This window comes from Opisthocomus hoazin, chromosome 1 (assembly GCF_030867145.1).
Source record: "Opisthocomus hoazin isolate bOpiHoa1 chromosome 1, bOpiHoa1.hap1, whole genome shotgun sequence".
Lineage (NCBI taxonomy): Eukaryota > Metazoa > Chordata > Aves > Opisthocomiformes > Opisthocomidae > Opisthocomus > Opisthocomus hoazin.
This window is the reverse complement of record NC_134414.1, coordinates 58600560-58623507: the sequence shown is the minus strand read 5'-3', so window position 1 is coordinate 58623507 and position 22948 is coordinate 58600560.

Sequence of the window (22948 nt, the reverse complement as noted above, 5' to 3'; positions counted from 1 at the left end):
TGAAGTCATTTTTTGCTTCTCTTTTGATTTCATCACTGTACATTTTAATTCGATATTTCACCATTCAATATTATGTTTTTTTTCTACCTGGACTATGGCGACATTTCACTGTGATATTTGTGCCCACAACGCATACTGTTACATTTTATACAGAATTATCCTTTCTCTGCTGAATGTTATAAAATGTACATATTTGCTCCCACTGAACTCAATAGTGAGACTGGATGGCATTAGTAGCTGGAAGGGGCCCAACTGATTGTCTGAAAACAAGACTGAAAGATATAAAATAGTTTAATAGTTCATTTTTGCCAGAGGCTGACAGAGCGCTACCTTCTGGCTTCTGTGGGGAGCAAGATTTTGTACTTTTTTGCAGAAAGTGATTCAGCAATGTTACCTGGTCACAGAGAAGATCAGCCATACACCGAGAAGCATTAGGAGGAGCATAGTCAAGGTTGAGGGAGATGATCCTTCCCTGCTACTCAGAACTGTGAGACCACATCTGAAACCATGTCTGGGGTGTTGTGTACAGTGCTGGGTTTCCCAGTATGAAAGAGACATGGGTATACTGGAGAGAGTTCAGCAGAAGGCCACCAAGTTGGTCAGGGACCTGGAGCACATACCGTAACAAGAAAGGCAGAGACAACTGGAGCTGTTCAGCCTGGGAATGAGAAAATTGTGGGGACTCTTCATTGCTGTGTGTTGCTACCCCATGGGAAGGTGTAAATAAGATCGAAGTTAGATCCTTCTTGGAGGTGCTGAATCAAGAACAAGAGGTGACAGACAAAAGTAACAGAGGAAATTCGTTTTCAAAATTTAAAAAAAAAGTTTAAAAAATTACATGATGGTGATCAAACACACTCAAAGACAGTTTGCTAGAGAGATTTTGGAGTCGACATCCTTGGAGATATTCAGCCCTGACTGGATATGGACTTGACCAGTTAGCTCTGCGTTGGTCCTGTTCTGAGCAGGATATTGGACAAGATGACCTGGATATCCCTTCCAGCTTATAGGATTCTGTGATTCTGTAATTGCATTTGTTTTGCTTCCTGACCAGGCAATAAAGTTCTTTTTTGAAGAGTCCAGGAAATTGCAAGTAGTCTCTGCTTTAAAAAGCACAATGTGATAATCTGTATTATCCCTCTGGTTCAAATCTAGAGCCATTCCTTGTATCTAACTTTTCTGATTAGACAGCTTTCAGTCTTTAAATTTGTTTAGTATTGACCACTCCTCCTTTGTCAATATCCTCATATTTAACAGTTCTGCTGATAACATGTCTAGTTGCAAAATTGTGGAGCTGTCTATACCCAAGTCTGACTGTGCCTAAATCAGACATATATTTCATTTTGTTTGGAAAACGTGCACAGTAGCTGGATCATGTTTCCTTTTTAGGTTATTTAATGCACTGTGTACGTGACAAATGAATTAGGTAATAAAAGACATTTTAGAAGAAGAAAAAAAGTTTTATTAGCAAAGAAACGGTAAAAGGAAAAATGCAAAATATAAATAATTCCGACTGCCAAATAACAGAAGGTAACCTTAATGACATCCATAATACTGGTCATGGGACATTTCGTATTATACATTAGTCCATTGTGTAAATTACTGATTATTAAACTATCATTCAGTTAAAATCACACTGAATCACACTAAGACAACTACATTTTATTTAGATTTCACCTGAATCTGCTGACCTGATTAAAAATAAATCAACCTGTACAACCACTCTAAAGCCTCAAATACTTTATTAATTTGAAGTGAATGAAATGCAGATTAAAGCAAAGAAGAAAAAAAAACCCCTTGTGCATTCCTTTTGCTTTTAAACTTTCAGTTATTCATCCTATACAGATTATTTTAGCCATTACTTATTCAGATAATATTAATATTTCCATTTACCTCATGATCCTTTAAGAACTGTCAATTATTGTCACATCATGAAGATTCATTCTAAAATGAAGAAAGTGTTTGAAGGTCTGACTTCCCCACCAATCAAAAGGATGAGGACATAACTGTCAACTGTTTTTATATTAGCAGGTATGCTATCCTGTAAACACTTCATCCACGATACTGGAAGAACAGATCTTGCAGTCATCAGAGCTATAGGGTGGGCAACAGGACTTTGCGCATATCTTTCCTGCTGTCCACAATGGCACAGCTTCTGACATGGCAAAGTGAAGAAGCTCAGCTAATTTAAGCACATTAAATGTGATTTGTCTGTTTTAAATTCAGCCATCTAAACTTTAGGTATTTTTTCTACTTTTGTCCTCCTACGGTTAGTAAAAACAGATGGAACCATCAGAGTCTATCATGAAGGAACATTCATGCTACAGGTATCAGAGGGGTCCTCCAAAAAGCTTCAGCAATCAAAAACTGAGGAATTTGAAATTATTATACCAAGGCACTGTCCCACTTATTTCTATAGTTTAGTCAGTCCCTACCTACATACCTATATGTCTCCTTCCTTGACATGCCTGCCCATCCACAGAGTCACTTAATGGTTGAGGATGGAAGAGACTTTCAAAGGTCATGTGTTCCAACCTTTCTGTTGAAGCAAGGCCACCTACAGTCACTTTCCCTGGACCACATCCAGACAGCTTTTGAATATCTCTAAAGATGGAGATTCCATAGCCTCTCTGGGCAACATGTGTCAGTGCTCAGTCCACAAAATATGTATTCTTGAGTCAAGTTTTTTCTTTCTTACTACATCAAAGAAGTATGAAATGCCTGCTTTACCATTAGCTGCTTTGACAGATGGATCATTTGTACTCACAATATCTTAATTTGTTGACCAATTTGATACTAGCACACAGTAGCTGCTATACAAAAATGCTGTGTACAATGCACTTTCCAGTTGTACTGCACTTGCGGTTGTCAAAATGAAAGTATTTTTTGTGTATGTTACGTAAATCAGATCAACTATATTTAGCAGACCATGTATACTATTTGTTGGTGACATGTTTAGAGTCATTTTAGTAGAAGAGATTATTTTTGCTTAAAATGAAGAAAATTTATTCATATACACAACATAAGAGAGGGAATTATTGACAAAAAATAGATTTAATATTTAAGAAATGTTAAAGAAAGTGTTGTGGAAAGCCCAGTTTAAAGTCAGTATCACTGGAAGAAGGAATTTCTAGGGTATGACACAACAGACAGAAAAAATGATAACTTAGAACAAGGCTATGATGAATAAATTCGATGCTAAAATCATAAAGCTTGGATTCAGTGAGGTACAAAATGAGGAGCCATTAGTTTGGAGACCAGAATAATGAATAAGGAAGATGATACTAAGCATGGCATTTTGAAAGGATGTTAGGAATACAAGAAATAAGACAGAATAATTTGGAACTACATCAGTCCTTGTTGATAATAATAGAAATTTGATACAATGCTTTTTGAATGTTATTAAAGCCATGTATCACATAACTCAGACACAGTGCAATCAAAATAATCATAGCAGAGTAGAAGTGTATCAGATTAATTCAAAGCATCCAAGAATTGCAAGTAAAAAAGAGAAATATCAAGAAGAAAATTCTTTATGCTGGAATACCAAGCAGGATGATATAATAAAATAGTACGATAAGAAGAAAATGAAACAAAAAAAAATTCCTGGACTTTTTCACATCTTACTAAGAAGTTTATTTGCTTCCTGGTATCCATAACCACTTCTGGATGGAACAAACTGTATGACTGTGTGCTCAAATAGAGATCATAAGAGACAGTTTAGTTCCAGTATCCCCTTTGGTGACAATCTGTGCAGCAGGGCTCACTATTGTGTGGACATCTGTGGTACTCATAGTCTCTAGCAGCATAGCTACAAAATTGTCAGACCTGTAGTATTAAGTTCATGTGGTGCTGAAGAAAAAAACATGAAGTAGACAAGGTATGTTCAGGTCTTTCCTATGCTGCTCTAGTACTGGAAAAGCAAGCAGTTTAGTATTTTAGAAAACAGTGATTTCTATTAGGATAACAAAACCGTTACCTGTGTGTTATGTACCATGTGAAAAACAATGCAAGGATATTTCTTTGGAAAAGAATAATTCTTCTTGCAATTTGTAGAGGTCTTAAAGTAAAATAACACAAATATGTGCAAGAATTGGAGAGAGATATAAAATAAAAAACAGCTATGCAAATGTGATTAGAAGTTCACAACAAAACAAAAAAAAACTGTTTAAAGATATATTTATGTTGTGGTCTAACCCCAGTGGGCATCTAAGTACCACATCACTGCTAATTCACTCCCACCACAACTGGATAGGGGAAAGAATCAGAAGGGTGAAAGTGTGGGTTCACATAAAGACATTTTAATAGGTAAAGCAAAAGCTGCACTCTCAAGCAAACCAAACAAGGAAGTCATTCACTGCTTCTCATCAGCAGGTAGGTGTTCACCCATCTCCAGGAAAGCAGGACTCCATCACGCATGCTGGTTATCTGGGAAGATAAACTTCATAAGTCCAAACATTCCCCTTTCCTCTTTCTTCCCCCTAGTTTTATTGTTAAGGATGATGTCATATGGCATTAAATATCCCTTAGTTGACCCTAACTTGGTTGGTTAGGGTCGACTATCCCAACTGTATCCCGACTTCAGGGAGGTTGTGGAGTCTCCTTCTCTGGAGATATTCAAGACCCGCCTGGACAAGGTCCTGTGCAGCCTGCTGTAGGTGACCGTGCTTGAGCAGGAGGGTTGGACTAGATGACCCACAGAGGTCCCTTCCAACCCCTACCATTCTGTGATTCTGTGATTCTTGGGCACTCCCAGCCTACTTACGGATGGGTTGGTACGAGACACAGAAAAGGCCTTGATGCTCTGTAAACACTGCTCAGCAGTGACTAAAATATTAATGTATTATCAACACTGTTTTCAGCATAAACAAAAAGCATAGCCTCATATCAGCAACTATGAAGAAAATTAACTCTATCCCAGCCAAAATCAGCACAATTTCTTTAGAGAATTTAAAAATATACTCAGTCAATGTGAATAATCTGTCAAAAAGTGAAAGTTGATATTTGGTGGGAAATAAAGTACCTGTAAATACAAGGCAGTATATGATCACAGAGGTCCCCTCGCAGCCTTCTCTTCTTCCGGCTGAACAAGCCCAGCTCCCTCAGACTCTCCTCGTAGGGGAGATGTTCCAGTCCCCCCACCATCCTTGTAGCCCTCCGCTGGACACTCTCCAGTAGCTCTTCATCTTTCTTGAAGTGGGGAGCCCAGAACTGGACACAGTACTCCAGATGAGGCCTCACTAGGGCAGTGTAGAGGGGGAGGAGAACCTCCCTCGACCTGCTGGCCACACTCCTCCTAATACACCCCAGGATGCCATTGGCCTTCTTGGCAGCCAGGGCACACTGCTGGCTCATGGTTAACCTGTCGTCCACCAGCACACCCAGGTCCCTCTCCGCAGAGCTGCTCTCCAGCAGGTCCACCCCAAGCCTGTACTGGTGCATGGGGTTGTTCCTCCCCAGGTGCAGGACCCTGCATTTGCCTTTGTTGAACCTCATCAGGTTCCTCTCTGCCCAACTTTCCAGCCTATCCAGGTCACGCTGAATGGCAGCACAGCCTTCTGGTGTGTCTACCACACCTCCCAGTTTGGTGTCATCAGCAAACTTGCTGAGGGTACATTCTAACTCTTCATCCAGGTCGTTGATGAAGAAGTTAAACAAGACTTGGCCGAGTACTGACCCCTGGGGGACACCACTATTTACCAGCCTCCAACTAGACTCAGCGCCGTTGATGACAACCCTCTGAGTTCTGCCATTCAGCCAGTTCTCAATCCACTTCACCGACCACTCATCCAGCCCACATTTCCTGAACTTCCTTAGGAGGATATCATGGGAGAGTGTGTCGAAAGCCTTGCTGAAGTCCAGCTAGACAACCTCCACGGCTGTCCCTTCGTCTACCCAGCCAGTCATGTCATCTTAGAAAGCTATTAGATTGGTCAGGCATGATTTCCCCTTGGTGAATCCATGCTGACTACTCCTGATAACCTTCTTTTCTTCCACTTGCTTGATGATGGCCTCCAGGATAAGCTGATTATTTGACTGCCTTTTGGGTATATGGCCTTGCTGGACTTGTGTCCCGATCCGATATCGGGGAGGTTTCGATGCAATCCCAGGACACGAGATTAAGATGCAAACGCAGTCATATGCCATGCGACCTTCTAAACTTTATTTTCGGTGATCCGGGAATCGGAGTTCTGGCGGGGACGGCAGCAGGGGTGGAGGATGGAGAAGACGAGACAGGAAAAAAAAAGAATAAAGTCGGAAAAAACCCAGCGGGCGAGGAAAAGAAGTGTGTGGGGGGGAGGAGATCAGTTACCACCACCACGGATTCGACGATGTCCAGTGATGTCCTGTTGGCTCAGTCTCTGTGCAGGTGTGGATGCCACGGCGAGGGCAGTGCCCAGCAGCGAGGCAGCGAGGAGAGCAAGAGGGCGGCGAGGAGGAGAGCAAGAGCGCGGCTAGGAGCATGTGCTGCCCTCTTACAGGGGCATTTGTGTATGCGCAGAGCATATCCACATACATGCAGTTCGTGCCATGCGTGCTGCCTGCTTAGACAAGTCTGTTCTTGCCCGTCCATGGGCTACTCTGTGCGCAATTGCTTTCTGCAGGTTGTTGTGGCGGTTTCTTTCCAGAGGCCAGCAAGAGATGACAATGGCAATGTCGAGACAAAACCAGTTTGTAGCGGTCTTCTACAACTTGTCAATGCCAAAGGAAGACATGCTCGGACTCCTGGGTCAAGAATGGAAGAGTTAACAAAGGGAGCATTTCAACTTGAACAACAAGCTTCGCTTATCTTATCAGACAGAAGGAAGGGGTGATGGCCCACCACTGTAAATTAAGTGACCTCTGGGGTGCGACAAAGACTGCACAGCCAGAGGTTGCTTCAGGTAAGAAATAGAAGGCCCCCTAAGCATGTACCAAGATCCCTGCTCCAAAGGCTTGTTGAACTGCTGAGTCACGCTTCTGATGACACAACATACCATGCCAAAAACCAATCAACACATAACAATAGATTTCGTCCCACCTTGCCAAAAATCTCAAAAGTATAAAAATTGGCACCTGAAAACTCTCTTAGGAGGAGGAGCCAAGTAAAACCCTTACCTGACAGACAGGTTGACAGGCCTGAACCTCTCTTGCCCCCAGGAAGGGACTCCTTTTTGGTAAGCGTCACACTGCTGAGTTTGTCAGACATATGCCCAGGAAGACATTGCTATCTGCAGTGCTAAACTATTACCTTGAGCTCAACTTTTGTAAACAGTGCATTTATCAACGGCAATCTTGAATTTCTGATACCTGTCACTTGAATAAATTACCTATTGTTTCAACTTTGAGAAACTGTTTCAGTGAAAGTCACTGGGAGGGCTCTGACAGGCAAACACTGAATCTAATAAGTGACTACATACTGAACCCCTTACACATAAACCATTGACCAAGTCTGTGACTAGGAGTAAATTCAGCCGCACCTAGACTCCTCTGTGAGAACAGTTTAAAAAGCATGGAGATTCAGCTCTGGACCTTCTGACTCAATGGGAGCGCTTTCCCCTTGCCACTTATCAGACTTCTTTAACCCTTTTGACATGACACACCTCTAGACATGTGCAAGTACTATTGGCAAATTACTTATTCAACTTACGCTTCTTCAATTTTTTAGGGAAATAATAGTCAAGGTAATGACCCAGCTTTGGGAAGAGACTGGAAAAATACGATAACCAAGTATCAAAATTACAATTATGAGTTAGTGTAGGAAAGGTCTAATTTAAGTTTCACAAGAGAAAGGATGTGCTTAGAAATTCAGGTTTGTATGTGGGGAGGGAATAAAGTTTTGGGCATTAGAACAGGAGGATATGCATCAGACCAAGGGTTAGTATGGAGTTGTGGAATGGGTTACAGGTTAAAATTAAGTCAGGATTCTTTTCTTGGAGGCCACTACTTAAAAAAGAAAAAACACAGGTGTTTCAGAGCAGCAGTCTAGTTTAGTATAATCTTAGACAGGTGTCTTATGTAAGAGATGAAGGAATTTCAAATATATTGCCTGCAGAGTTTGTTCAGTCTAAAGTGGTATGATCTGGTATGCAACATGGATTTGAAACTCACTGTGGACACTGCGAGTGTTGAAAAGTTGAGTGCATATTAATTTCTTGTATATTGTATACTTGGACAAAATACATGCAAGTACTACACATAAGCTCTAGATCTTCTCAGTGATGTAAAATTAAAAAAAAAAACCTCTCAAAAACTCATGCCAAGATATTATTATCACCTTTACTTATACTGGATCTTTCACTCACCACAAAGTATCTGATATGGTCCGTGCAACATGAGATGACGACAAGTGCAGATGGTATTCAAGCTCAGCAGAGTGTACCTACATAACAAAAACAAAATGAAGAAGAAGGGAAAACATCCTTAATCATTAATTTTTCACTTTCACAGAACAAATCAAGTTTAGTGTATTTTGGTGTACATTAACTCTGTTCTTTTGCTCAACATTATTTGATTCTTGTGTAGTCACTGCTGTACAAAACAAACAACTTTCATCAAATGTAATAGTACTACTTTTACTTTTACAGTACCATGAAGTTTTACAGCTACTTAGTGTTGATATATATTCTCAGACACCCCCGCAGACTTTTATATGTTAGAAAGATTTCATGCCTAGTAAAACTAAGACTTAGTGAGTGTAAAAATGCCATCCAGTCCTATAAAAGAAGTTTATCATTTGCAGTATATTTTGCAGATACTTCTTATAAGATTACTTCTAAAAACCTTCTTTGTGTAGTATGGGTTTGTCAGGTTCTAAAGAAGAAAGAAAAAAATCAACAAACATTCCTTCTGCATTTCAAAATCTGATTGCTAAAGGAAGGAACAACTAGCAAGCCTCCAGAACTCCTCATGAGTTATGCAAAATTTTTATCCTTTCTGCTGAACTTACTGAATGAGATACATTACTGCAAGTATCTCAGTTGTTAATCATGCAGATATTTCAACTGAGCATAACACTAAGCATGATCAAATTTAGTTCTTGTTTCTCATGTAATTCAAAGTACAAATTAAAAACCTTTCACAATAAACTTCACAAAGACCAGACTAACAAAAAGATCCCCATGCATTATGCTTATAACAAATTTTTAAGTATCAGAGTATATGGTTTCTTGGGATGAAGAAAGAGCAATGCTAAAGCAGAACCTTTGAAGACACATACTCGGTGGAAGATAAGGTAGAATTATTAGGACAGCTTACTAAAGAACAGTAGATGTTTCCTGTGCTGCGTACATTTCCTACCCTTCCCAGTATGACAGTCTGTAAGCAGTCAAGCGTAAAGCTGTTAATGTCATAACTGGCTGATGTTCCATTGACTTTTCACTTCCAGTGAAAATGAAGACCAGAAAATCCTTTCCCGCTAAGCACCTCCTACTGTGTTAGCCAGTTTTCCCACAGCTCTTCTAAATCGCTAACAAACAAATCATATCTGCTCTGAGTGTTAATTGTGTGGGAGGAACTCCACACACTCCAATATGGTAAACAGAAGCAAAAAAATTAGCTAAAAGAATAAAGGAATTTTCACTAAAAATGTGAAGAGAATTTTAGGTCAGAAAATACAGACCATTTGTGGGATTTTCTTGATTTAGATGGTCTACATTTTAATTCAAAACTACTTTTATGAAACTCAGATTCTATGTTTTATTCTTCTAATCCAATAATAATTTACTTATATTTAAATAATTCTAAAATGTTAAGGGATGAAGTGCGACAAAAGAGTTTATTTAAAAATTCATTGAAAAATTTAAATTATTAGTTTGACATTTAAAAGCTTCTAATTCTGCATTTTGTAGGCAAAAGAAATCAGGCCACTTGACAAAATAGAAGGTATATAGTTCATTACACCTTCAAAGGAATTAATTATACAAAGAAAGATACTAAAGCAGAAGAGAAAACAGTGGTTTCTTTAATTAGCATACTAACATTTGCACTTGGACTTTATAATAAATACTGTATTTTAAGATAATGGTCTATAACTATAATGACAAATCTTATTTCTTTTCTAAATATGTCTCTCACGTCAAACTAAAGTTCTGGAATCCAAGAAAGCTTAATATTATTTCCTAAATGTGTTTCTCTGCTACATAGACATGATAGAAACGAGTGAGAAAATCAGCAATCCGTGTTCTACAAACAAGCCGTATGTTATGCTAGAACGTTTCGAGCAGCACTACTGACAGACAGTATGTTTACATGACAAGTGTACATTGGAGACCATGGAGTTTTACCTGTTATCAACTGTGACAATTTAAACTCTTCTAGCTCTGCAAAAATGCAGTGAGAAGATACAAACTTTAGTGAGAGACAACAGCACTGAAGGAAAAAGACTCACCTGAACAGAGAGAAAAAAAATGTTATTGAAAAAGCATTTAAAACTCTGTGTAGGAAGGAGAAAAACCATGAAGAACTGTTCAAAGTGGGAAATTAAGAAGTAGATTAGAACTACTATACAAATTTGTGGCTGTTTATAGCAGAAGAAATAGGGCAAGAAATGCAAATATTTTAGGGTCAAAAGTGAAGTGTAGGAGATCTACAATGATGGAGAGGTTGGAATGTGGGAAAAGGAAACCTGAATTTGATGCTGAAAAGGGAGACAGGTTAGAGGTAGAAGTAGTTGATTGAGATAGAAGGGAGACAGAGGAGGAGGAAATTTGGCTGTTATATTTCGACAGGTTGGAGTAGTGGGAAGTAAGGTGTGAAGAGTAAAGAGAGGTGGCAGTTGCATTTGCACCTACAGTTGCAGGTGTTGAGTGATAACCTCCCATGAAATAGTCTTAGTTCTAACTGCAAAAACCAAATAAGAAAAGGATAGGACTTTGTAGCAGGTTCATGGAAAAGAGAGCAATATGATACTATTAGTTCCTTCACATTTCTTTTCTTTAGACAAAAAGACTATGGTTATGCAGTTAATTATTCTGACTGTATCACCTTAATATGCTGCCTCAGAAATTCTTTTGTTACTTAATGGCTTGCAAGTCATTGTCTCCAAGACAATAGCCTTTGGAATTTTTACATAAATACAGCTAAATCTGAAAATCATTACTCACAATAGGGCAAGACAAAAATTGGCTTGGATATTGAAAGAACCTTAACAGTCACAAGAGCTGAGATTTATAAAAGAATGTAGACTAGAATTAGACACCAAAGTTTTTTAAACTAAGAACTACATACAAAATCTAGTCAGAAATCATACAATTGAGTTTCTGAGTTTGCATCTTCCTTAAGAATGTGATGCTAGGCCCTCTTAGACACTGCTAAGTCATTAATTCTCACGGCAGTGTTTTAACATAAGTATTGAAGTTCTAGAAGTTATCTGCTACCTGAGTAGCAACTCTTACAATGCCCGTATTAATGGTCAGAAGCTTGGCTTGCCTGTAACAGGATGGAAGTCCTCTTATGGATTACTGTGGCCTAAAGCCTTCTATTACCTTAATTTTGGCCCTGCAGCATTACTGCTACTATCTGAAAGTCTTTTACTTTATCCCAAGAATAGCTTGACTGCTGTTCATATAGGATAGTCCAGAAAGTGTGAAACAAACTGTGAAATTTTATTAATTAGAATGGATTAGACTGACAGACTATAAACAATATAATCTAGTCTGCAAACTAAAGATGCAAAAGTGTACTGGAGACTATGCTAGCCCTTTATGCTGCTTTCAGGGTAAGAATGCTTTGCCATTACTGAAGATCAAAGGGAGAAAAGACATAATGATGTCAGAAGTTTCGATTTTGCTTTGTTTTTGGCTGCTTTGCCTGCTTTGTTTCTTCTGTGAGCCTCACAGTGACCTCCAAGAGTGTCTCAGATAGTTTACATAAATTCTAACAGACGGCCTACTGTAGGGCTGAATTTTCCCCTTTTCCAAACAAGAGTATGGAATTTTCTTTCTTTATTTGTTTGAGTTTTTTTTAATTTATTTGTGGGAAAGCTGTATCAAACAGATGGGGTTTGTATTTTTGCCATATAGACTTAATTCAAACAGACTATGGTCAAAGCTGTTTAGTACTTTGCACCTGCCATATTCTCATGTTATCTCTTGTGTCTAGATTACAATGCACAAAAATAAGTAGCACCACATTTTGGATAGAGACATGTTTTTGGAATAAAAAATCTCTCTGAAATCTGGGGTGTTATTTACAACAATTTTAAGGTTGTTCCTTTCAATACTTTTATGTTCTTTTCTTAGATTCCACCTAGATAAACACAAATAGCACAGGTCGGGTTGGAGAAGAGAGAGATATACATCACTGTTTTGGAAACCATATCGTTTAATTCTGCATAATCTTAAACCTTGCATTAAAATACACTGTTCAACAGTGTCAGACTGTCAACAGAGTCTGAGTCATAAAGTGTTGTGATTAGATATAAACAACCCAGACAACGTGATGATTAGACTTGCTCAATACTGACCTCTTAAATTTTGTCCCTAGCACTGATGTTTTTGTGGAACGTTTGTCAAGTCACAGCTGGTTCATGGAATATTAGTCTGTGGAAACCTGGCTGGTCCAATGGTGAGGCTCTCTTCATTGCATACAAATGCAATTAACATACCACTGAAATTGTTCTGCAGTTTACTTTTCTGCACAAACAGCCACTGTATTTATCACACCTGTGTTGTGTGAATGACACAGGAGATGACATAAAACAATATATCTTTTGTAATGTGGTATACTGTACTAGCAAAAGAAAAAGCTCCTGTGCGTGATGAGCACAAATCTATTTCTTTCAAAAGGGAGTGAAAGATTAAATGCTTTCCTTGGAGTAACAGTCCAGGATTTAGAGTATACAGTAAATCGTATGCAAGAGGCCCAGACTGGAAACTTTTACCACAAAAAGGGCTCTGAATTCCTGTTTACACTGTGCAGCTTAACATTCTACCTAGCGGAGAGGAGGTTAATTGGCAAGATCAGGTTATCACTTTTATTTTACCTTTTTCACTTCCAGTAAATATTAATTGGACTCTCACATCAATGAATAAAAAACAACCATTTTGGAAAAGGAGGCATCTGGTTAGTAATAATTTTTTCCTTCATGATTTTTAAAGTATTTTATAAAAAATAAAATGTCTTCAACAGCAGGGACAGAGGGTCTACCTTAGCCCTTTTTATTGATTTAAAGTGGTTTAAAAAACTGTAACACAAGTTGTCCTCCCTGGTCTGTTTAACTTCTGTAAATCTTGGTCCTCGGTTTCTATAGTTCCCAGCTCTTCCCATAGACTGTTTTAGATCTAATAGTCCAGTATGAATTTGATGTGTGATTAGTGTGCAATCAATTAATACAGTGTGACTCAGCTGACAGACCAGACAATATAGTTACATCTAGGAACATCAGGAACCATACACTTCATACTAGAACTTCTGCATATGAAAAGTTGCAACTGGACTGTCTATGTTAAACAAATCCAGTCTATCTTATCTGTGTCAGAAACTGCAAGCATAAAATGAATGTTTAGTCTGTATGTGTTTGTGTGAGGTTTCACAAAATCACTGTATTACCTGCCTAGAAGACAAGATTGCCTGTATTAAAGCACTTCAAAAAAATTTTCTTTGTTTCTCACTCATTATTACTAGTACTAGTACTATTTATATTTCCACCAAGAGTCTAACTCCACCCGCTGAAATTTTACTTGACGTAAAGTTTTGGACAGTTTTCCTTAATACTTTGGGACAAATTTTATTCCTGATTCAATGCCATAGTATTTGCTCTTGTATATTAATTCCATTATATTCATCCGTATTTCTTATAGCCCTTGAGGAATATTGTCCTGTTTTTAGTTAAAACAGAACAGATTCTCTTTTAGTGAATTTTCCTTTCAACTAAGTTCTTCTAAGTAACCGCATTTTTCTGAAGTTGGCTGCATGTTTTTCAGTGTCCTCTCCAGAGTGGATGACACCTGATGTTTATGGTTTCACTGAGCTAACATTAAGAATGGAATGCAGAAAAGGTGCACATTTATAATTGTTTCTACAGCATTCAATGTCGTTGACAGACTTCTTATGTTCTGCAAGTGAAGGGTCATAAAGGGTCATACTTGCAAGGAGGGGTGGACAGAACAGGTGACCTGACATTGATCAACAAGGTGTTCCTTGCCATACACATCATACTCAGTTTAAAGCTCCGGGGTCACAAGGGTCTTTCTCTCTTCATTTGTGGCCAGCTTCTGAAGAGGACTCCGCTTCTTGTCCTGCCTGTGATCCTGATCCAGATTCCAATCTGTGCATTCCTGAAACCAGTCCCCATCTATTGCTGAGTCAGTCCAGTCCAGGACTTTCTGATGCCTGCCTGGCAGCCGCTGTCATGATGCCAGCCCCCTTAGGCAAGCGCAGGATACTCAATATTGGTTTTGTATAGCTTGCATTATTTATCTTATCATCACTATTATTAGTAAAGCTATTTTAATTTCTAATTTATAAGTCTCTCTCCTATTTTCTCCTTTTTCCTTTCACCTGGTGAGCAGGGTAGGGGTTAATAGAGAGCATCTGCCACTCTGTTTATTGCCGCCCAACTTTAAACAGGGACAAATATTAAATCACAAGTTATAAACAATAAATATATAAAAGCCATAACATAAAGTGTATTTGTCTGTAACAATATTTCTTTCATTCTGAAGTGGAAGAGAGCTTAGAAATAGCTTTTCTAGTTTTTCCATAAACCAGCTATGCAGCAAGAAAATGAAAGATAACTCAGTCTCTTTATACTATGTTAATGATATGGAATTTCAGTAGCACATATGGTAACTTTTATACAGAAAGCTAATACTTAAAATACACTAGTCACTGACTGAAAGAAAAGAAAGTTCAGCCAAAAGGTAGTTTAGCCTAACTAAAAAAAAACTATAATCAATATTGTTTGGCATCACATAAGGGCATCATTTATATCAAAATGTTATGCAGGAAATCTTTAAAAATTTCTTTGGGTGAAGATAGCATCTGTGAAGTGTTGGTTTCTGTTCTTGACATCTAAACTTGAAAGCAATACTTAAATATATTTCTGTATATTTTTTAAAATTATTTAATAGATCTTGACTTACTTAGCTTGTTCTGAAACAGGTCATGCAAACAATTTGGCTAAGTAAGCATAATGTCCTAAGTGTTATGTTGACTTCCTAAGCCTTGGACTCAATGTCAGATTAGCTAAAGCAACCAATACAGTCACGGTATTTTAGCTACAGCAATATTTCCATTAAGAAATAATTTAATAGTGTTTGTTCTCATGGCAACTAATTACTTAACTTTAGCTGGGACATTTATGGAAGCGTTTTTATTTGATTTAAAATACAGATTTAGATGCCAGTTATTTTTCAGACTGTGGATTCATTAGTATTTCCAACAGTTCTGCCTGCTTGAAAAAACCTGTACAGGCTTTTGTGACCAGCATTTGAAAGACATTTATTTGCATTTTGTATAGAATTCATGCTAATTCATAAATGAATAGCTAGGTAGAGAACAGTGATTTTGCATGCTATGCAACTCCAGTAACAAGAAAGTACAACAACATTTGCAGAAATTCAGTTTCTTCTAATTCTTTGGGCAAAGAATTTCTCCTTTTCTTTGCAAACACAACTCATATTCAAGTTCTAAGTGTATTCCAATTCTTTACTTAGTAATACTTTATCAAATGTTTCCAAAATACTTTCAACGAGGATTTCAAAATAGCTTTTAACTAAATTACAACCCCTAACTGTTTATTTCTACTGTTTATGTAACCCCAAAGTGCCCAGTCAGAATCAGATCTCCACCACCTTCAATTCTAAGCTTAAATACCTCCAACAATGTCAAAGTGACAGTATTCCAGGGTTTTTACTGGTTAGCAGAGAACAAAATTTAAATGCAGTGTCTTTAAGTTTAAAGCGCAATGTATTTTGAGAGACGGTAAGCCAGAAACAACCCAAATCTGACATACAATAAGAACGATACATAGGCCCTCTGCAGCATCTTTCCAAAAGCACAAACTTACTTTCAGGACATATATCAAATCAAACCCTCTCCAAAACACATAAATGCCCCTTTACAGAGTACATTACTAAAGTATTTTTCCAAAAGGTGTGTACCCTGGCCTCAGTTTCCTTTTTGGTGCTGAGACATTAGAGTTGCAAATTTTCCACTTGAGTTCTGTAAAGGAAGAAAAATATTACAGCCCAGAGCTTCACCTGAAAAGTGACATTGTTGGTTTCCATGGCTTACTCCAGCAACTCAGTATGGAAAATACATCAGCATTCATGGGTGTGAAAATGTTCCCTTTGTACTGAGTATAAATGACAAGGTTTTGAGAGCAGAGTGGGGTGCTGTAGGCGTGGCTTCTGTGAGGAGAGGCCAGGGGCTGCCTGATGGACCTCCCTTGACCTGATGGTCAAGTTTCTTATGGTGCAGCCCAGGATACAGTTTGCCTTTTGGGCTGCGAGTGCACACTACTGGGTCATACTGAGCTTCTTGTTAACCAGGACCCCCAAGTCTTCTCACAGGGCTGCTCTCAATCCTTTCTCTGCCCAGCCTGCATCTGGGCTTGGGATTGTCCCGATCTATGTGCAGGACCTTGCAGGTGGCCTAGATGAACTTCATGAGATTTGCACAGGCCCACTTTTCCAGCCTGTCGACTGCGCCACACAGCTTGGTATTGTCTGCAAACTTGTTGAGGGTGCACTCAATCCGACTATTCAAGTTGCCAACAAAGATGTCAAACAGTGCCAGTCCCAATAATGACCCCTTGTCCTGGGTTTGGCCAGGACAGGGTTAATTTTCACCAGAATCCAGGAAGGGGCACAGCCACGTGGGCTGACCCAACCCCAACCTCGCCAAACAGAGCAGGGTATTCCATACCAAGTGTCATCATGCTGGGTTCCGGTGGGGGGGGGCGGCGCGGCAGGAACTCACTCGTGGCTCGGGAGGGCACAGCGGCGGTGCGGTCCGAGAGAGCGGTTCTGTTCTGCTGGTTTGTTTTGTGTATTCCCCTTTTCTGTATCGTTGTTGTTACTGTTCCCTTTGTTTGCTGTTCTGTTAAACTGCCCTTATCCCAACCCACCAGTTTCTGTCTGTTTCTTTCCATTCTCCTCCGCACTCCGGAGGGGGGAGGGGCAGCCACATGGTGCTTTTGTTGCCAGCCGCAGCCCAAACCAGAACACCCCTGTACCAAAAGAAGGAGTAGCAGAAGAAAAGTGTAAGAAACAGAGAGCTGCAGAAATAAAAAGTTGATCCTAACCTCCTCTGACACCTGTTGCCTCACCAAATCGGACTGAGAGTAACCTAAGGTGATAATAAGGTGAGTGGAGACCAGGAAGGTGGGAGGGGATGTGTCTGGAGTGAAGCAGAGCCTGGGAAAGAGGAAGAAAAGGTGTTTTACCTGTGTTCTAAATGACTGTTTTGTCTGTTTGACAGTACCCAAATCAGTATTTAAATATTTTAAAATGTTAAATTCCACATGTTGAATCTGTTTTGCCTATGACAGTAATAGGTAAGTGATTTCCCTGTCTTTATTTTGACTCATTAATTTTCTCGCTGTCTTCTGTTCGCCCCTATCCTTCTCTGGGAATGGGGGAGTGTGCTAGCAACTGGGTGGATGTTTGGCTGTTGGCAGGGGTCAGCACACCAAGCCCCTGCACATTGAATGGTTCAGTAGGCTAGCCAGAGGCTTTCAGACTAACACATAACTGCAAGTCATAGATTTTACTTCTACACCAGCAATGTTTAAACTTTTCCTAAAATGAGTACTATAGTTATTCTCAATTTTTTCTCCTTTTCCTCATTTAACCTCTGTTTTAATTCAAAGTGAAACTATTTTTGCAAATGGTAATGTTAAATACCTATACTCATTGATTTTCTTCGGGAAGCTGCAAGCAACAGAGTCAAAAAACATCACCTGCATCTACAAATGGAAAAGAAAACTGAAATCTGGGCAAATACATTAGGAAGAGAGGATTTTGCATTGGGAAACATTGTAGAAATTAATGTTTAATTCAAAGCAAGTATTCAGAACTGTGAGTCATTGACACGCATACATCCCAAACTAAAGGTCTAAAACCTGGAAGAAAGGTGGTTAGGATTAATTTTTTTTCTCATAATTCTCTACAGCCTTTATGATTTTGAGGAGTCTATGCTTAAACACCTGCAGAGATCAGGTATTTAACTTGAAGTTGTGTTTTTCAGAGAAGGAAAATTGGTAACAATTACATTACAAATCTGCATCCTTCTGTGAACATAGCCTTTGAGGGTGAGTAACATTTGATATGAAGTCTATGCCAAGGTCAGAAGTTACAACCCAGTTTTCCAAGAATTGATCTGGAACACTAGTCACAGACCTTTGTCTCACATGTTTTTATTGTTCTATGTCTGTGTATGACTGTAACTTCACATTTTATAGAAACCTGCTGCTTATTGAGGAAGCCAGTGTGAAAAGTGAAAAGGCATTGATGTGCCCATATCATTCCTGGCCATGAGACAAAGAAAAAGGTGAAGTCCTAATACCACCAAGGTAATACTAAGATTTTGCCATGGAGTTCAGAGAGATAATGATTTCAACCATGATATTTTTTATAATGATTTTTTAATGTGTTGCCTTGTTTGTCTATTTTGTTTAATCTAAGCTGAATGTCTGTGCAACCTGGAAGTTGGATGTTCTTTACAAATGTAAAACAAAAAATACGCAGTCTATAAAACTCAAAAATTTTCTCATTCATTCTTTTTCCATCAGGAAGGAACATAGTTGTACTTAATCTGGGAATAGTATAGGTAGCCATATATAACATATTTTCATTTGTAATTAGAGAAAAGAGAATACAGGAGAACGTTACTGAATCTTCTGAACTTCCTCTTAGAGCACTATCTCCTGCAATCTGTGTCTTTTTCGTAGGTATTGCTCTGCAGTCCAACTTCTTAAAGTCCCAAGGATTCTTTCACTACTTTTTTCTAATTTAGAACAATTAAAACCTGTAATCAGAGAGCAAAAACAATATTACATGAAAGGTGACCATTAAAATAGCCTCAATAGCAAACCATTAACATTAAATACATTGACTAGTCACAGACTAGACATTATTTTCCCAAATGAGTTCTCGAACAACTACAAATAGATTTCAAATTCAAAGAACTACTTCACGCCCATGAGTATTAACATTTCTAACCCCAATTCAGTCTCCTATATTTCAACACATCATTTACATTTGTAGACCATATGCAAAAAAAGAAAAGAGCTAAATTAATTATTTTACCAACTTTTTTCAGCTGTAGTCTCTAGTAACTTAAAATAAGACGATTTCAAAATCTGAATTGCTAGTCCCACAGTAGCTAGCAATAAAGAAAAAGTCCTTTTCGTATCATTTACATATATTTATTTTTACTAAAGCAAGTTAAACACCATCTGCTTGTTATTGCCTGGTACTTAGTGAGAGAATGGTCTGGTGATTAATATACTGAAGCTGGTAACAGGCAATTTTTCTTAAAGGTCTGAGTTCAAGTCAAGAACATAATTCAAGTAATTTTTTTTTTAATTCTTATCTTAGGGATCAAAAAACAGAAGTGGTTATTTTTTTTTCTGTTCAGAACTGTTTTCTTCTGTCTGGTTTTGACTAGAAATTCCCCTTAGGAACTGGAAAAAATTCTGTTGAAACTTGTATGATCACAAGGAAAGATTCTGCTTTCATAGACAAAACCAGGATACCTCTACCCAGGCTGGGCAGTGCAGCTTCCCTGTGGGGACTTTGGGAGCAGCCTGTACCCAACAGTGGGCTGGCAGTGTGGGTGCAGCACAGAGGAACTCCAACTTGAGGTACAGGGACACCTTCTGGGGTGCCTCCTCCACACTGAGTGTGTTGGCACAGGACCAGAAGCAGCAGGAGGGACACAAAGCTGGAGCAGTCATGTCTCCTGCAGGAACAAACTCCGATGGCTGGGTGAGGGTGTGTGTGTGGAGGTACGTGTGTGTCAGAACTTTCTTGGATTCATATCTGTTACTCTCACTTCCTTACTTACGGATTACAGTTCCATAAATGAAATCCAGTACAATTTGTGCAACCTAAGGCTTCATTTACTTTAGTCACTGGTGCTAAACTCTGGCACAAATAAGTCTCTCACTACAGTTTCTCCTCTCTGTATAAAACTATGGCTTTGCCATTCAATGATACAGAAAAGAAATTAAACATAGATATCTGATTTAAAAAAAAGCTGTAGCAGTTAAACCTGGTAAAACAAAGCAGCAAGCAAGTTAAGGAAAGTTAACACAGATCAGGCATGGCAAGGTTCAGTCCTGAGGCCTTACAAACTCAGTACAAAGTCTGTGGTCTGTTACTGGCCATAGGGATATTGCATAATGCAGGGCTAAAGATTTACAGTTTTCTAAGTTTACCATTTCAGTCCTAATTTGTTTAAACTACGTGTACTAAGATGTTTTGCTTTGCAACAAATGAATTGGAGCAAGGCACACATTCCCCCACACAACATATAGTTGAAGTAATGTCTGGGTTCTTGCGTTTGAAGTGACCTGCTGGTATTTACTATCATCTCTGAGTATTTTCACCTCCAGGTACACATATCAGTTTATATTTTAGATTAGATTATTTTACTCCTCAACACTTTGTAACTAATAAATGATTTCTGACAGAAAAAAATGCAATATTATTTTTTTTCCATACAATTTCAGCATTCTGGAGAACTCTTCAAAGTATAGCAAACGTTCATAATGAATATCGCATACTAAATGTATAGAATCATCGAATCATAGAATCATAGAGTCATAGAAAGTTTTGGGTCGGAAGGGACCCCTAGAGGCCATCTAGTCCAAACCCCCTGCAGCGAGCAGGGACACCACTAACTAGATCAGGTTGCTCAGAGCCCTGTCCAACCTGGTCTTGAATGTTTCCAGGGATGGGGCCTCCACTACCTCTCTGGGCAAACCATTCCAGTGTTTCACCACCCTCATTGTAAAGAATTGCTTCCTTATATCCAGCCTAAACCTACCCTGTTTTAGTTTAAAACCATTACCCCTCGTCCTGTCACTGTTGTCTCTACTAAAAAGATTGTCCCCATCTTTCCTATAGGCTCCCTTTAAGTACTGAAAGGCTGCAATCAGGTCTCCCCACAGCCTTCTCTTCACCAGGCTGAACTCTTTCAGCCTTTCCTCATAGGAGAGGTGTTCCAACCCTCGGATCATTTTTGTAGCCCTCCTTTGGACCTGCTCCAACAGTTCCATGTCCTTCTTGTGCTGAGGGCTCCAGAGCTGAATGCGGTACTCCAGGTGAGGTCTCACCAGAGCAGAGTAGAGGGGCAGAATCACCTCTCTCGACCTGCTGGCCATGCTTCTCTTGATGCAGCCCAGGACACGGTTGGCCCTCTGGGCTGCCAGCACACATTGCCGGCTCATGTCCAGCCTTTCGTCTATCAGTACCCCCAAGTCCCTCTCAGCAGGGCAGCTCTCGATCCTTTCATCCCCCAGCCTGTATTGATAGCGGGGATTACCCCGACCAGGTGTAGGACCTTGCACTTGGCCTTGTTGAACCTCATGAGGTTCACACAGGCCCACCTCTCCATCTTGTCCAGGTCCCTCTGGATGGCATTCTGTCCTTCTGGTGTCTCAACCGTACCACTCAGCTTGGTGTCATCTGTGAACTTACTGAGGGTACACTCGATGTCGCTGTCCATGTCATTGATAAATATATTGAACAGCACCGGTCCCAGTACGGACCTGTGGTATGCCTGTAATACAGAGATTAGTTGGAAATAATCTTTTATCTAATATGCAACAGCATGACGGTAATACAATAGGGACATCTATTGCCACGTATTTCAATCAATGAGCCTTGCTATAAGAGATTTGTCAGTAGTTCCCAAATTGTTTGGTTAATAGAGGAGGCACTGTGCAGCATGTTATGGATAATGTCATCAGTTTCTGAAGTTAACATGTAAAAAGAGATATTTATTGTCAATCTTTACTTTTGTATTTTTGTAACAGAAGTATAATCACATGTAGTTGTCAATACTTACCATAGAAAATGCTTTTTGAGGTAGTAATAATCCATTAGAGTATGTTTATACAGTGAATGTCACAAGTGGATGACAGCTTTGACCGGACCATTGGATACTTAGGCAGTTCAAACTGAACAAAGATGTTAGTAATCAGAATCTGATTTTTATTTCAGTCATTCCTTATCTTTAAATTATAGTGACCTTTTTCAACATTTTAAGCAAATTGATTTGTTTTGTTTTTTAAATTAAGGTAAATATCTCATAATTCTGTGGACTTAAGAACCACAGTTATAAGCACAGTTGCTAATAAACTTCAGCTAAATAAAACATGAGGAAATAGAAATGTTTTATCTTGTAGAGAGACAAATCTCTGTGTGATTCTGAATGGATTAAAACATTTAAATCTGAGTCTTGCTTCAGTCCTATATTTCTAGTTAGGAAGAACGGAAAAATCACTAGAAAGAGGAACAGAAGACTCTGCAAAAAATCCCATTATAAACATTATAAAGCATTGTAAGAACTCCTACCAATATTGTGGTTTCCTAATTATTCCTCTGGTACAAAGAGTAGTCTTTGTTAGCTTTAAAATAAGTATGCTAAAAGCAGGTACTTTATATTACATTGCAAAAAATAGCTATCTTCCTGAATGTTTACGGCTGATTTCTAAATATGAAATTACAAATTCTTGGTCAGCTAGTGGAAATATATAGATTTTATTTGTTTAATTAATATTGGCCATGCTTTATTCCTTTATAGCTGTTATTATTTCCAACACAGTGATAAAAGTATGGATTAAAAAGTGTGTGCATTGCACTTGCTGCTTTTCTGTTCTATGCATTATCCATAAATATTCCTCATTCCACTTAGAATTAGAACATTATACAACTTCCATTTTTCTCTCTCTAAGGAAAGGAAACAATTTTGACTTTTATAAACATTAATTAAAAAATTCAATTGACAGATG